This window comes from Anolis sagrei, chromosome 4, assembly GCF_037176765.1.
Source record: "Anolis sagrei isolate rAnoSag1 chromosome 4, rAnoSag1.mat, whole genome shotgun sequence".
NCBI lineage: Eukaryota > Metazoa > Chordata > Lepidosauria > Squamata > Dactyloidae > Anolis > Anolis sagrei.
In genome coordinates this window covers 194,073,023-194,090,864 of record NC_090024.1, presented here as the reverse complement: position 1 = coordinate 194,090,864, position 17,842 = coordinate 194,073,023, and positions in this window count along the sequence as shown.

The window sequence follows — 17,842 nt, the reverse complement described above, 5'->3', positions numbered from 1 at the left end:
CAGGGAAGAAATGTTCAGAGCAGTCCACTAGTGCAGCAGATACTATGTCCTGCAAGAGCAAAGTTATGGTTTTTCCCCTAAACCCACAGATGTAAAAATGATTCTGCGATGCATTCCCATAACCATTTTGTAGATGGAGTCAAAACCAGTTTGTAGACCAGTGGTTCTCAACCTGTAGGTCCCCAGGTGTTTTGGCCAATAACTTCCAGAAATCCCAGCCAGTTTACCAGCTGTTAGGATTTCTGGGAGTTGAAGGCCAAAGCATCTGGGGACCCACAGGTTGAGAATCACTGTTGTACACAGAGCAAAGCAGCAGCCATTGTTGTTGTTTTCATTTTCTTTGTAACTTTCCATGTACACTTGAGACAGGGTGAGCCAATTATCCTTTCTATACAGATAGCATTGAAAGTAATCTCTTTTTTTTTTGTATTATCCCTTTGATCCAAATACCTCTTTTGCCTTTGAAGGTCTACTGTGAAGAATCAAATAATACACTTGAAAAGCTTACACAACAGTGTGCGCTCATCTCATTTTGTGGAACAACTCCAGGGTACATAGTTTATATTTTACAGCCTTGTCCAGCTTGACATGGAAAGCTGAATCCAGAAACAGTACATCCATCATGAGACTTCCAAGGGCTCCTGGCAGAAGTACTGTTTGGTCATCCTTTGTTCTCCTTAGGCAAGCTGGCCGAGTAATCTGGCAATCCTTCCATCTTCCTGGAAGTATCTTTCCTCTCATCACTTTCCTCACCACTTAACTATACACTAGATTGGAAAGTAACAGTAGGGTAATTCTTGCACTAGAAACAGTCAAACTGTCTCAGATCTTTTAATCAAGCTGAATCTTAAGCAAATAAACTCAACAAAAGCAAAACCAAGGACAGTACACCAAATAGGAAAAAGTATTTTAGGACCAGCCCTCCACCTGGAAGTTGTCACTCCATCAGGCTGCAGTGGAAGAAAAGATAATGCAAGCTGCTGCATCATCTCAACCTTTAGCTCCTATTCTCTTTAAACTGTTTTGATATTATAAATCAGTCACTATGAACAGCTAGATTCTCAGCTTGCTTTTGTCCCCTTTACTCCCAATTTCTTTTCCTTTTGTGTTGTGTAGTTTAGACTGTAAACTGAAGGCAGAGACTGTTATTACTGATCGTTTAAAGCCACTTTGGGGTTTTAAAACTGAATGGAATGATGTTATGAAACTTAAAATAGGTTAAACTGTACAGTACTTGATGCAAAAAGATCCGATTGTACAGGGACACTGCCTTCCTCTCCTCACCCTCCGTCATGGCTGCTTTCCTTTTCCAAATATTAAAGCTAGCTAGCACATTATATGGGCCATGTGTTGCATTAATAAAAAACATTTGGACTTTTTGTGTGGCAGAAAGCAAAAGGGAAGGAAAACAAGGCACTGCTGTTAAATAAAGCAAATGTATATGATGCTCAAGATGCAAATTAATTGAATGAATGACACAGAGACTTAATTTCTATCCATCCTATCTCCCCAGTGGAGACTCAGGGCAGCTTACAACATATAGAGAGGCAAACATTCAATGTTGTATCAAAATACAAAATGCCATAAACTAAAAGATACAACACACTGAACATTTACACAAGCAACAGACAATCAGACAACTGAACACAGACCAACAAATTCACATTATAACCACTGAGCTGAATATCATTCCATAATATTTTGCTCACAACTGTATGTCTGAATACCTATGGCACCCAACATGCAAGACCAGGGCCTCTCCCTACCTGAAAGAACTTGCAGTTATCAAGGCTTACACAGAGAAACAACAAAGAGAATGTAAGAATTTAAAGGCATTTGCAAACAGAGAAATGATATACAGTTGTTTCATTTCCAGATGCTCAGGTTTTGCTAGAGGCTAAGGGTTTAATTAGATCTTACCATTACCATGTAGCTTGGTTCTGTGGACCTACTGTCCAAAGCCCTATTATGACTCACTGTTGCTAAAGCTTGTCTCACTGCAATTCAGCTTCCTGGGATTTCATCTCTCACTTTGCCACTTTCTTATCTGATGTGCCTCATCTATGGTCCATGTGTCTATTTAGTTCTCTGTGTAAAGATGTTAATGACTGAACACATCTTTTGTTTAAAGGGCTTCCCATTTCAGAGCACTGATTAAAGAGAAACATTAAAAAAAAAAGGAGAAGTTGCTAAGAGCTCTTAGAACCTCGATAGCAGACTGGAAAGTAGGCAGGGCACCTCGTCTTTCCTACTACATTGAGAAGCATTGTATTTCTAGCAGCAATGTAAATTTATGAACTGAAATAAACTCAATTCTGAATTAAGGGAGAAGTTTGTCAATGGAAAAGGACAAATATTTAAATTTATTTTTAAAACAGTGATTGTTTAAATTGGAATTTTGACACTAATTTTAATTATGAAAATTTAATTATTCAAAGACTTTACATTGCTCCCTTGGTTCCTGGAGTTTTGCAACATTAGATCTTTTTTATAATCCATTAGAACTGGGAAATTATAAGAGTTGGCTCACAAGTGGTAGGGTAGCTTATGTGCCTCTGTATTACATTCAGTTGGTCCTCTGGCAAATGGCCATCTGTTGGGGGTGCTTTGATTGTGCTTTTCCTGCATGGCAGGTGGTTGAACTGGATAGCTCATGTGGGCTATCCAGTCCAACTCTATGATTCTATGAACCAAACTCAATATAAAGTTTCCTAATCCGTCCTAGGAAATTGAATCTTAAAAGGCTTAACAATGGAAAATTTACAGGGATTTGCATGGAACTCTATAAAATAAAAGGTACATGTCTAAAGAGATGGGATAGTAAGAGAGGTTGAAAAAGGATGGGTGGGGTGGAGAAAAAAATGGGGTTTTCTTTTTCTTCACAACTCAAAAGAGAAAGGAAGAAAAAGTCAAATGACAAATGTGGTGTTTCACTTTTATGCTGACAAGACTTTCATGTACCAATGCAGTGCAGATTTAAACCTCAATTTAAAATGAACACAGCTTGATATATCTACCTTTCGCAGGAAATGCAATTGAATTTTTAATTTCTTAAAAATTAACACATTTGCACTTTCTCATTAGCTATCCACTCATTTTCCAGTTAAACGATAATTATGATTTCTATCTGCTGTTGTAGCTACATGTTTGTGGATTTCAGTGGCTTTTCTATGTAGTCTGACATGGTGGTTGTTAGAGTAGTCCAGCATTATTGTGTTCTCAAATAATATGCTGTGTCCAGGTTGGTTCATCAGGTGCTCTGCTATGGCTGACTTCTCTGGTTGAAGCAGTCTGCAGTGCCTTTCATGTTCCTTGATTCGTGTTTGGGTGTTTCTGTGTTTGGTGGTCCCTATGTAGACTTGTCCACAGCTGCATGATATACGGTAGACTCCTGAAGAGGTAAGAAGATCCCTCTTGTCCTTTGTTGAATGTAGCATCTGTTGAATTTTCCTAGTGGGTCTGTAGATAGTTTGTAGGTTGTGTTTCTTCATCAGCTTCCCTATGCTGTTAGTGGTTTCCTTGATGTATGGCAAGAACACTTTTCCTTTGGGTGGGTCTTTGTCTTTATTCTCATGGCTTGTTCTTGGTATTGCAGCTCTTCTGATGTTTGCAGCAGAGTATCCATTGGCCTGTAGAGCCCAGTTTAGGTAGTTCAGATCACCTTGGAGGAGGTGTGCTTTGCAGATTCTTTTTTTAAAGTCTGCCAGGGCTTTAATTTGTTTCTTTTTTGATGTGGGTAATGGTTGGAGTTTTTATGTAGTTTATCCATGTAGGTTTTCTATAAACTATGTGGCCCAATTGTGAATTGGGTTTGCGGATGACTAGGACATCTAGGAATTGCAGTTTATCTTTTCAAACAGAGAAGTCAGCCATAGCAGAGCACCTGATGGACCAACCTGGACATGGCATATTATTTGAGAACACAGAAATGCTGGATCACTCTAACAATCATCATGTCAGAATACACAGAGAAGCCATTGAAATCCACAAACATGTGGACAATTTCAACAGAAAGGATGGAAACTATGAAAATGAACAAAATCTGGCTACCAGTATTTTAAAAAACCCCTCTAAAATCAGGACAGTAAATAAAGAGGAACACTAAAAAAAACAAAACAGAGGAATTCCTGACATGAAGCAATAAGGACCAGCTAACACTTCCCAACAAAGGATCCCCCAGGCAGGAATCAGCCACGCTTTGAAGCTGCAAGTCCATTCAATGATAATCAAGGTGGCTAATTGCAACATTCACAGGTGTCTCAAACAGACAAGAGTTCTTTATCTCACCCTGGACAACAGACCTCACAACTTCTGAGAATGCCAGCCACAGATGTGGCGAAACATCAGGAGAGAATGATTTTGGAACATGTCCATACAGCCTGAAAAACTCACAGCAACCCAGTAATTCCAGCTGTGAAAGCCTTTGATAACACTTTGTATTGGAACAGTGCCATATGAAAACAAATGATCCATCTGATTTGTTGAGGAAGGCCACATCAAGCGACTTATCAAGCTTATTTTTGTAACTGAATCTAGTGTTGCTGAAGTCCTTTTCCTTCCAGACATTTTGACCTGAAGGGTGACTGAATATTTGTCAGGTGAAATTTCCCCCAGAAACAGCCATGGAATGCTAAGCATGCTGTTCTTAGTACCAGCTCTTTCTTTTTACGAACAAAGTACACCCGAGACAAAGCTGGCTAGAGAGTGAAGGAGGAAGCAGGGGAATTGCTGGCATTTGGGAACTCCACAATGCTGTCTGACTTCCAATTGGCAAGCTGTGGCAGTAAAGAAATGTTTAATACAACAACTCAGCTCAGCAATGGATTATCCCCCTTGTCACTTGCTCTAAGGTTATTGGGAGCTTATAATAAAATGAGAACAAAATTCTGTGGAGTCTTAAAGGCAAATAAGTTCAGCTAGGATTCACAATCTCACAAGGACAAAGCCTAGGGCCCTTCCAAACAGCCCTATATCCCAGAATATCAAGGCAGGAAATTCCACATTATTAGACTATGGACTCAGATAACCCAGTTAAAAGCATATAGCATGGGATTTTCTGGCTTGATATTCTGGGATATAGGGCTGTGTGGAAGGGCTCCCAAAGTTGTACATTTGTAACTGATTTGTATTAATGAATCTAGATATTCGATAATATAGTGAATATGTGGGGATCGTAAAAGCACTGCCTAGTCCTGCTTTGTAAAAGCATCCGCCTCCTTGAGCAATGGGAATGATGAGGATCTATTTCCATGTTGATTAAAAGAAGGATTAAAAGTGGACTGATCATTCAACATCCTCCCATGAGCAATCTCCAATGCAAAGAGGAACTGTGACAAGCATTCTGCTTCTAGTTGTCACACCAGAGTTTACACATGGAAGGCAGGTGAAAATATCAACCCATTGTGCCCTTATTGACTGGGGAACAGACCTTTGTCACTTGATTCAGCAGTTGTCTGGTAAGGACATGCCAATGGACAATGGATACAATGATGGACTGCTGAAAAGACAAATAAATGGATGCGAGAACAAATCTTGCCTGACCTTTCATGAAGGCAAAAGAACTTTGAGGCTGTTATAATTGGGGCATATTCTAAGGTGACATAACTCATTAGAAAATAAGAAAGTGGAAGACAATAGGAAAAAGTGGAAGTTTGCATTGCAGACAGATTGCTTCAATAAAGGAAGTCCTAGCCCTGAGTTCTCAAGATCCAAGCAGGCTGTCAACGACCTGGACTCACAGCAGTCTCTCACTCATAGGCTTAATATGATGACAACAAAGGTGCAGGTTTAAGAATAGAACTGTGTCTTCCAGAAATATAATCACTTGTATCATTTTTGACAAATCAGAGAAAACAAATGTTATTGTTTTCAGAGGACCATGAAAAGACTTTGGTGCCCATATATGGCTTATGGGCACTGATTCTCAACTCATTCTGGTAAATCTAAGTCCAATTATGAATAAACTTATTTCAATTCATTTCATCATTTCCCCCCTCGGTATTCGACACAACTTCCTCTGTCTTCTCAAAACTTCCCATAGGGTTGGGCCTGATGGTTGTAGGATCAAGGCTGTTCACTGCCTCTCTGTTTTGTCTGGTTTTTATTCTATTAAATAAGTGAAAGAAATATGATGATGACAGACAAATAGTTCCTCTCAACCCTGTGTCAGCACTTCCATAGTAATTGCTTTGCACTTGCTGAGCACTAAATTGCAACTGCCTTATCGTATCATCTGATCTACTTCCTTTTGCAGAAAGTTCTGCAGAAAGTCTGGTTTTGCGAAGAGGAACTGTGGGCACCCTTCTATATTAAAAACACTTCTCAAGTGGAACCAGAAGATATTTCTTCATCATGCATTCCATATCTGCATTTCCCTCCAACGAGATCTTATAAACAAAATATCTTGTCATCAAAGAGCTAAAGTGTGGGAAGATACCTCTGCCAATGTTCAGCAAACCCTCCAGGGAGATCAGCTCTATTACCTCGCCACCTCATGGTTACATAACCCAGGGCCAACTCCCCAATGCCAAAACCAGCAATGTGGATCCAGTAGTGTTTGGGGACAAATTCCGCCAGTGTAATCTGTTGTGACACAACTAAAGAGCCATATGTCACCTTCTGTTATTATAGCATAAGGATTTCTGCAGATATATACCTCTGCTCCATCAAGCACTATGCAGATCGTTGTATTTGGGAGCAGAATGTCTTAGAACAAAGCTTTTTTTCCCCCAGTGCATGGTGGGATTAAAAATGGTTCCCAATGTAAAAATTAGCTCACCAGATTTAAATAATTGCAGCTTAGAAGTAACAAATAATTAAAAATTTAGTTATGTGTAATGTATTCTATGCAGTGCAGATTGTTGTATTTGGGAGCCAATGCAGAACGTCTTAGAACAAAGCTTTTTTTCCCCAGTGCATGGTGCATGGTGGGATTAAAAATGGTTCCCAGTGTAAAAATTAGCTCACCAGATTTAAATAACTGCAGCTTAGAAGTAACAAATAATTAGAAACCTAATGTGTAATGTATCCCCCCCCCCCCGCCCCGATCCTAGCTGATTTTTTTGACACGGTCATAACGAATTTACATTTCAACTATAAGGTAGTAAGTGAGGAATAATAGAATAGATTTTCAGACTAGACATGCACTCTCAGGTTGTCATCATCAACATCATGGGCTATCAATTGCAGCCAAGTATGATTGCCTTCCAAGTATAGAGTCTTGGCAGTGTGTCCATAGGTGACTGTAAAGGCTTATTCTTGATCTGCAAGTTCTTTCACAATGTGGACATAGGTTTCCAGATGGAAGGCAGCCCCTTTGAATTCTATTGCACTGTTGGTAACAGCTGAACTCCAGTTAGAATGCTCTAGGGCAAGGGCTTCCCAGTTCTCGGTGTCTTTATAAGGTAAGCTTTAAGCACATCTTTAAATCTCTTTTCCTGTCCACCAACATTCTGTTTTCCATTCTTGAGCCGAGAATAAAGTACCTTGTTTTGAGAGACGGTGATCAGGCATTTGGACAATGTGACCAGTCCAGTGGAGTTGATGGCGGAAGATCATCACTTCAGTGCTGGTGGTCTTAGCTTCTTCCTGCATGCTTACATTTGTCTGCCTGTTTTCCCAAGAGATTTGCAGGATTTTTTGAAGGCAATGCTGATGGAATCATTCTAGAAGTTGAGAGTGATGTTTAAAAATGGTCCATGTTTTGCAGATGTGAAATAGAGGTAGAAAGAGAATAGCATTAGCTTTATAAGCAAACATCTTGGTATCCCTATGAATGTCCCAATCTTCAAACACTCTCTGCTTAATTCGGGAAAATGCTGCACTCGCAGAGTCCATATGGTGTTGTATTTCAGTGTCAATATTGGCTTTTGTGAGGAGGTGGCTGCCAAGGTAGTGGAAATTATCAACATTTTCCAACATTACAGCATTAAGATGAATTTCTGGCATTGCAGAGGGATTGGTTGGTGCCTGTTGGTAGAACACTTTGGTTTTCTCCATGTTCAGGGAGAGGCCAAGCTTTTTGTATGCTTCTGCAAAGGTGTTTAAAGTGGCTTGGAGATCTTCTTCTGAGTGAGCACAGACTACATTCGCATATAGAGGTTGTATAACAGACATTGTTGTGACCTTGGTTTTTGGCTTTCAGTCTGCTAAGGTTAATAGCTTCACATCTGTCCGATAGGTTATTTCCACACCATTGGAAAGCTTCCCATCAGCAAGATGCAGAATCATAGCTATGAAGATGGAAAATAAGTTTGTGGCAACAAAACATCCATGTTTGACAACTGATTCCACCTACAGTTTGCACTGCATTTTATGTGTCTACACTTAACATATAATGTTGGGACCAACATAGTTTCAGCCTCTGTTAATTGTCCCCCATGAGAATTCATAGATGCTGGATAAATTTAGTTTTTGGTGGCCCGAGAACTATTAAAAACAGCCCTAACTATTACTATACCCTAAAGTATACCATACCAAAACTTTTAATTAATATTGAAATAAAGTAATTAAAAGCAAATTAAGACAAATAAATACAAAACCCACTTAATGTGGCACAGATTTACTGTTTACAGCACTACAAAAATAGCATTTTTGTTTGAGGTATTATTTCTTTGATTTTTTTTTCTTTGCTGGTTTTTTGAGAGTTCTGATTACCTGAGTTCTGTTTAACTGAGGCCTCATCTACACGGCTAAATAGCTTCACTGAATTGAACTATTTTTATTTTATTTATTCATTTACTTTATTTTATATCCCACCCTCTCTCCCTCATTGAGCGGCTAACACATTCAAACACATAAAAACAATACATATAAAATCTATAATACTCCTTTAACAAGAACACTACATGATAAAACATTATAAAACTAACTATAATTAACTATATGACGCTACACTGACCATATAATGGGTGAAATGTGGTGCTAGATATACCCTTGACTACCAAAAAAAAAAAAAAAGACCAATAAATTGTTCTATTTTAAGTTATGTTAATTTGACCTATGCATTTTTGTATTGTTTTAACTGTTATTTGCTGTAAGCCACCCTGAATCCCTTCCGGGAGAGGGAGTGGGATATAAATAAATCATCATCATCATCATCATCATCATCATTATAATCATTATTAAATGAATCTTAGTGCAAACCAGCTCTCCCTGGAAGTCAAGATGACTAACTGAGACTATAGTACTTTTACCATATTGTGAGCAGACATGATTCACTCCAAAAGACAATAATGTTTGGTAAATTAGAAGGCAATAGGAAGAGAGGAAGACCACATTCCAGATGGATAGACTCAATCAAGGAAGCTAAGGGCCTGAGTCTGCAGGACCTAAGAAGAGCTATTCATGTTAGGGTGGCTTGGAGGTCTCTCAATCATAGCAAAATTGACTTGATATCAGTTAACAATAGCACCCTAGCATCATAAACCAAGTTCAAATCAGCACCTCAGCATACGCCTCATTTCCTATCACTAACTAACAGAGGACCAGTGTGGCCCTACCACTAAGCAAAGTGAGGCATTTGCCACAGATTGTTAATTTAGAGTGCCATGAAAGAGCAGACAACTGTTAGTTTATTTAATGTGTTATTGTATTGTTAACAGTCAGGAAGGTGAAATGGTGCTTGTGAGATTTCCTGTCTCATGAGCCAAAATTGTTTACCTTGTCTTTGTGGAGAAGGGTGAGGTACATTTTCCTGTTCTACCTAAAGTTGCAAAATGCCTTGAACTCACTCTGATTGATGGCCCTTTGACTCATTCCTCTGACAGCCTCTAAGCTGAAATCTCATGGGGCAACCCCATGCTTTAGAAAGCAGCCTGGATGTAACGTGTCTCCACCCCTCACTTAAATTGAGAAATATCAATTAGCAATGGACTATGTCATGCTCCTAACCATTGACCACTAAAGCTATACTCACTCCAAAGCTAGGGATAAGAATAAAACAGTAGTTATGTGTATATGAACACACTTATTAAAAGTCTCAAAAGTTGATCTGCAATCCTGTTCAGGTGTGATGCTTACTTTTAAGACCTGTCTAATGAAAATTTATAGAAATCACTAAGAAATTAGACAATATGTTAAAATATGTTAGCAGAAAATCTCAAAGAATGTGAAGGCAACCAGGTGCTATAAATGGGCGTTCTCTTTGAGAGGTTTTCTTGTTCACATTAGATTTAAGGATGTTAGATTTATTAGTAGGTATGCTTGGAGCACATGTTACCTGTGGCACTTTTGTGTATGTCCTGTTGGGCCTAAAATTTGTTTTGTTAATGGCAAAACAAGTTTGGCTGGTCTCTCAGAGGAGTGTGTCTAACATGCTTAGCTATGGTAATTCACAGGTGCCTGCAACCGAGGTGACACTTGTCCCTGGTAAGACTGAAACAGGTTCTGTAGCATGACTGCTTTTACATGGCAGATTTCTGAGGGAAAAGAGGGGAGTAATTCCTTTGATCCATGTGAGAATGTAGAGGGCAACCGCCTTGATCTAAACTCACCTGCAAGAACTGGGAACTGGTGCAGTAATAACTGAGGTCTACCAGAAATGCTGACTTTGGGCATGCTGGAGCACATGAATATCTGAACATGCTTTTCCAAGGCATCTTGCTCAGACAAACTAAAGGAAAAATGCAGTGAAGGCCCAGGAGGTTTTAAGCAAATGTATTTTATTTGTATCAGATGACAATAAGGCTTTGTGTCAAGCTCCTAACAAGGAGATATTTATATTTTTGCTGTAACCTTTGTGTTATATCATAAACAGAATTAAGGCTGCAGCATTTCTTGAGCATGGTGATCAGATCATGATATGAATAAACATAACAGTTTCAATAATGTACCAGTAAGGCCTTCTCGGGGACCACCATGAGAATTTCGGGGGAGGGGGGCTGAAGCCCCTCAAGCCCCCCCCCCCTTTCCGGCTACATGCCTGGCCCTACATTACACTCTGGAAGAAAGGTGGCATTGAAATAAAATAATAATAAAATAATCAGAAATGCAAATAAATCATGTAAACTAAGAAGAAATACAGGAGAAATTAATACTAAAGATTAAAGATAAAAACCAAGAACTGACAACAGTTATAACAATGTCAAGTGATTTCATTTGTTCTGTACACATTCTCTCTTGCCTGAATGACGGTATTGAGTAGTCAATATAGCCCAAGCCTGGAAACATTACTTTTAGGAGCTACAAGTTCCAAAGGGCTACTTAGCATCAGCAGTCAAGGATTTTGATATACAGCTCCTAGAATTCCCCAACTAGCATAGGTGAAATTTCTGTGGGTTTCTGAGAGTTGTATTCAACAACAACAACAACAACAAGGATTTAAAGATTGAACTGCAAAGACTCTGGCACAAGCCAGTAAAGGTGGTTCCAGTGATGATCAGCATTTAAATACAATGGCTTGCACTTAAACACAATTGGTGCTAACAATATTACCATCTGCCAGCTGCAAAAGGCCACCTTACTGGGGATCTGCATGCATTATTCACTGATACATCACACAGTCCTAGACACTTGGGAAGTGTCTGACGTGTGATCCAATACAACAGCCAGCAGAATGATCTTGTTTGCTGTGGACTCATCTTGTTGTGTTTCTAATAATAATAATAATAATAATAATAATAATAATCCACAAATTCTTCTCAGACAGCAGAATTGTCTGACTGAACAGATAGAAGATGTTGGACCAAATGCTGTAACAATACTGAGGAACGACTCCTTCATTACAGACCACTTTTCACATTTTCCAGGCCTTTTGGCTCACTATTCTTCTCACTGCCTGGGGTTTCTCCATTGTTCAAAAACCTTGGAATGTGTTTGTCTGGCCTGATCCCATTGAGCTCTTCTTCAATGCTCCTGTTTTCAGCAACAGGCCCCTGGGAACCCCTGTGTCAACTCCTGTATTAGTTTTCCCGTCCCCTTTTGCAAAACTCCCCACAGCAGGAGAGGAGCGTAGGGCATCCCAGGTCCGACCCTTCTTCACAGATTTGCATTTATAACCAGCTGCTGCTGACAGAAACAGAGGAAAGTTGTCCCCTCCTGGCTTTTCCAGCCACCTTGGAGCCTGGAGGCCAAATGCCCAAGTGTGAGAGGTGCAGGGGTTGGGGTGCAAAGCCCCATTACCCCCATTCAGTGGGCTGGGATAATGGGGACCTTGCAGCATATCCTTGCCCCCTTCTTGCCATTCAGCATCACTGTGAGGAAAGCCTCTCCTGCTTCCCGACAGCCCCTGCTCCTTGCTGAGAGCCTGGCCCCTGTCACTCTGACTTATCCCTTTTTCAATGGAGCAATGGGCCCCCAGCTGCAGCTATTACATAAGGTGCAATTAGCAACACAGGCCTGAATGGCATTAAGGAATTCCACCCAGGGTGACGTAAAAGCCTCCCTTCTCCTCGTGCCACAGAGACAAAGGGGGGCTGTTGTGAGCCAATGCACCCTGCTGAGCCAGCTCCAGCTACTGGGAATGCAAGTCATTAAGAAGACCCGAGACACACACGGGAGCAGGAAGAATTGTTCTCAGGACGAATGGAATGGAAACAATGAACCAGAGCACCGGCCTCTGAAGGGTGGAGCAAGCACCCCTCAGCTCTTCTTGTGTGCGCAGTCTCTGGTATGCCATCTGTTCTCTGCCCATATGCCAGACATGGCAGGGGAAGGCTGAGGAAATAAGTTGCCCACGTCAGCAAAGGCATCACCGCTTTTGCTGTGGCCATCCATTTCTTAAACAAAAGACATTTTGAAGCTCATAGCTTCTTTGTATTTCTTCAACATACCAACTGCAAAAGGCGTTTTTTCCCCTGTACATGCATTTTTAGTTTTGCTCTATATCCTTTGAAGCTATACAAATATTTTAATAAATATCAGGTTTTGTGATCGATGCTCCAGGTAACTTTAACATATTTAAGCAAACCACTGCATGGGTTTCTCCATTTCCAAAATGGCACATCATTTCCAAAATGGCACATCATTGTAAAAAGAGAAAGTTATTAAATCAAGATCTAACACCATTTTTGTTTAAGAAATGGATGACACAAAATGTCACATTATTTTTTGTTGTTAATTAAATCACAATAGTAATTAATAATGGTTATTTATCATGTCAGAAGTGAATTGAGGGTACAGTTATAATGTACTTAAAAACACAAAGTTGAGTGTGCAGAAAAAAGCAAACCACAGACCACTTATGACAGTGTAGCCTGAGCTCTGCCACATGCACAACAGAGGACCTTCTTACAGCGACACCACAGGCAATCCAAGTGGCCAGCTTCTGGTCAAAAGACATTTAGTATAATTAATAATGGTCAAAATAGTATGGAATGTATTGTCTAACTATGGTTTTCCTTCAGATATGCAAAACATTCCAGTTCTTAAATACAATTGCTCAGAAAATATTGTAATTCATTTAATTTAGTTTTTTGAATGAATGTATCATTTGGGAGCTATTAGGATGTCTGTCAAAATGGCAAAAATATCACACCAGGGGCAGTCTGGGGGTGAGGGATAAACCAAAAACACATTCTATTATGTGATAAACTGCTAACACAGAGAAAGCCTCTTATGTTGCATTCCTGAGCATGCTGACTTGGGAGTAAGCCCTTCTGAATTCAGTACAGCTTTAGTAAAAACAAAATAAATCAGAATACATACTATTATTGTAAGAGAGATTCGCTCGTGTCCCTAGGCTTCAGTTAAGAACAGGCTCAATCTCTTAAGACATAACTTTAAAATGTTCAAAAAATAATCAAAGGTCTGGAAACCAAGCCTTATCAGGAAGAGCTTAGGGGGTTGGATATGTTTAGCTTGGAGAAGAGAAGGTAGAGGTCCCTCATACACAGCTGTATAAAATCCCCATTGAACTGGATTATATGGCACTCAATCTACTTCAAAGCAGATATTGTGGATTATTTGCCTTGATGTTCTGAGTTATATGGCTGTGTGGAAGGGCCCTGAGAGGTGACATGAAAGCTATATTTAAATATCTAAAGGGGTATCATGTAGAACAGTGGTTCTGCTGTGTCGTGAACCTCCTTCCTCTTTATTTATTTCTTTCTTTTATTTCTGCTCCTTTCCGCAAAGCTGACCAGCCCTGCCCTTTTTGGAACTAATGTTGGAGAATGGTCCCTGGTCAAAGTGGTCTCCAGTCAAGTGGTTCCTGATTAAAGTGGGTCCTGGTCAAGTGGTCCCTGGTCAAGTAGGCCCTGGTCAAAGTGGGCCCTGGTCAAGTGGGCCCTGGTTAAAGTGGGCCTTGGTCAAGTGGGCCCTGGTCAAAGTGGGTTGGTCAAGTGGGCCCTGGTCAAAAAAAGGTTGGGAACCACTGATGTAGAAGATAGAGACAGCTTGTTTTCTGTTGTTAGGGAGACTAGCCATGAACCAGTGGATTAAAACTACAAGAAAAGTGGTTTCACCTAGATATTAGGAAGATTGTCTTTATTTTACGAGCTCCTCAACCATGAAATAGATTACCTCAAGGGGTGATTGACTCTCCATCTTTGGAGATATTTAATTACAGATTAGGTTGGCATCTTTCATGAGTGCTTTAGTTGGGTATTCCTGCATGGCAGGGGTTGAACCAGATAACCTTTGCGGTCACTTCCAACAAGGCCCCTTTCACACAGCTGACTAAAATCCCACATTTTCTGCTTTGTACTGGGATATATGGCAGTGTGGACTCAGATAATCCAGTTCAAATAATATATTGTGTGATTTTCTGCCTTGCTATTCTGGGTTACATGGCTGTGTGGAAGGGCCCAAAGATTCTAAGTCTTGGTGTGGTCTGGAAGTCCTAAGCATAACCTCATTACCTCCAACAGTTTTGCTTTGGGAGGGACAATCTCGATTAATACTCTGCTGCCCACTTTCTGATCAGCTTTCTGTACAGATTTCTCTCTCCTCCCAGTTTCCCCCTTTGTCCTCAGCTTACTTCTGTTTCTAAAAAATGAGTTCAAAATCCAAATATAGTGTTTACTCCGTTAAGTCAGCAGAGGGCAGAGGAGATTTTACCTTTCCCAATAGACTCAAGTCAAAAGCTGCTGCATTTCTCCTAGCTTTTCTGTTCTTCCTCACTGATAACTTTTGCCATTTTGTCTGCGCTCTGACATTGCTTTCCCACACGTGTCTTGGTTTTCATCTGTCAAACACTGAAGGATGTGCAACTGTCCATCTTAACAAGGGGTTAATTCTCTTACAAATGGCCCTTCCTACACATCTTCACTTTTTATCCCCTACAGCACTATGGTATGCACAAGGAAATGCTATTCTTTGGGTGCCCCTAGTATGCCCTCAAACATTTCACAGATGATATCAGGGACCTGTGTGGCAGAGACCCCTTCTATACTGCCTTATAATCCAGATTATCAAATCAGATAATCCACATTGTCTGTTTTGAAATAGATTATATGAGTCTACACTGTCATATAATCCAATTCAAAGCAATTAATCTGGATTTTATATGGCAGAGTAGAAGGGGCCAGAGAAACATTAGATTTGGATCAAAAGGATATGGTCATGCAACAAGAGAGCAAAATGATTAATGAGGAAGATAATACAAAATTACTGCTTTAATCAGAGAAATTCGGAAATATAGGTACTAAGTTTAGGAATTTGGGGGGGGGGGCAGTGAAGCTAATCAAGGAACAAGATTCTTCTCCTCTCCTTCCTGTTGATTCAACTGAGTGCAAATTACTTCTGCAGTCTGAATTCTGTTTGCAGCAATTGACATAATGACAGATGAAAGGGGAAAATGAGAAGAGAGAGACACTAAGAAGTTTTAAAAGCCGATGAGAAAGGTAGATAGCAGAGGGTTAGCTGCCATTTTTAGACCACTGACCCATCTAATACTGATGTCTATAGTATGAACCAGGAATGGGCAGCTGTGCAAGCACCATTTTTCACAAAGTAAACTGCATTATGCTGCCACAGTGAAACTGGAAGTGGCTTGGTGTTACTTATGGTTTTATTTTGGCCAAATAATAATAATAATAATAATAATAATAATAATAATAATAATAATTTGGTTGTTGTAGGTTTTTTCGGGCTATACGGCCATGTTCTAGAGGCATTCTCTCCTGATGTTTCCCCTGCATCTATGGCAAGTATCCTAAGAGGTAGCGAGGTCCGTTGGAACTAGGAAAATTGGGTTTATATATATACATTTGATGGCCTGGTAGTTTTTTAGTGTGGCTTGTTAGTGCCTGGGGGAATATTTTGTAATCACCTCTCAACAAACTGCCAGGCCATCAAATGCTAATCAAGGTGGTCAGTTGAAACATTCACACCTAGCTCCAGCAGACAAGAGTTCTTTGTACCACCCTGGTCATTCCACAGATATATAAACCCAATAACAACAATAACCCTAATTAACTTGACTATTTCATCAGTCAAAAGCAGGCCACACTTCCCATAAAATACTGGTAAGTTTGTGTTGGTTAGAATTCTTCTTCATTTTAAAAATTGTATTGCTCTTTGTATTGGATTTTTTTTTTTTGCACTACAATTAAGATATGTGCAGTGTGCATAGGAATTCATTCATGTATTTTTTTTCAAACTATAGTTTGGCCCGCTAACAGTCTGAAGGACTATGAACTGTCCTTCTGCTTAAAAAGTTTTACCTTGCATACGGATCTTTATGCATACATTTTTCTATCTCTATGCACAGCAGGAAGACGTAAACTGCAACCCTCAACTTTGTTTCAAAAGCCCTCTGCAAGTGACAATTCAAACCTCAGGCAAGAACAGTTTTCCTTCTCCCAGCTGCTCACAAGGCAAGGAGAAAGAAGAATGGGGGAGAAAGAGTGAAATAAAAAAGTAGCCTTATTTTTGAAAGCCCACATAGATAGTTCTCATTTCTGGATTGGCTCAACTTCACAATGGCAAGCTACAAAAGGCCAGTGTGGTATAAATCAGAAACAACTTGAAGGCACACGCATAACAACAATGGCAAGTCACAATAAAAACTGTAATGCACTTTGAATTAAAGCTGTTGTTTTCTGACATCAAACAAGAAATGCAAACAATGCCATTAAAATACATTTTCACTTTGTTAGGATTTGAAAAATGACAGCATGATATGGTGGGTTAACTAGAGAGAAGGATATATCAGCAGCTGATTGGCTGAGTGTGCCAAGGATCAGGGTTCTGATTGGCTGGATAGCTGCTGAGGCCAACGGTTCGAACTGTCATTCTGCCTTATGTTCTCACTTTGGACAGTGAAGAGAAAGTGCTGGCTGCCAACTATCTTAAAGACTGATCATCTTAAGGCATGGGGCTTAGTTTGAAGACTATTTAAAAGGGCTATTTTATTCCTCTGTTCCCTGCCTGAATTCAAAGAGACCAATGTATATATTGTTACCATGTTTGAACCTTTGAACTAAAGTAAAGATACTGTTACTTCTTTTACAAGCCTGAGTGACATTTTATTATACAGCAGAATATTCCTTGGTTTAAATACTGTGGCAAAGCTTCTACTTATTCTGCTTATACACATTTACCAACCCTCACACACTTGTCCTACACTTGTTTTCAAAGAATCCAATACTTTTTATTTAAGGTACATTGGGGCTGAAAACTGGAAACATGCTGTCCTCTAGTGGATAACATTGGCAATTAGCTTTTGATTTGAAACAGGTTTTCAGTCTCCAAAAGCAGGATTTTGAAATATATCCAACTAACCATCCTTCTCCTATGACTTCAGTTTGAGATGATATCTCAGTGAACAAAGCATCCACTGAATTTTCCAAGTATGGTGATACGACAATTAAGATGCTCCCAGTATAGAGCCAGTGACCTATGTCTCGCTTAACAACAGAAGTACACAACATGCAGCCATTACTGCATTTCTACCCTCTGA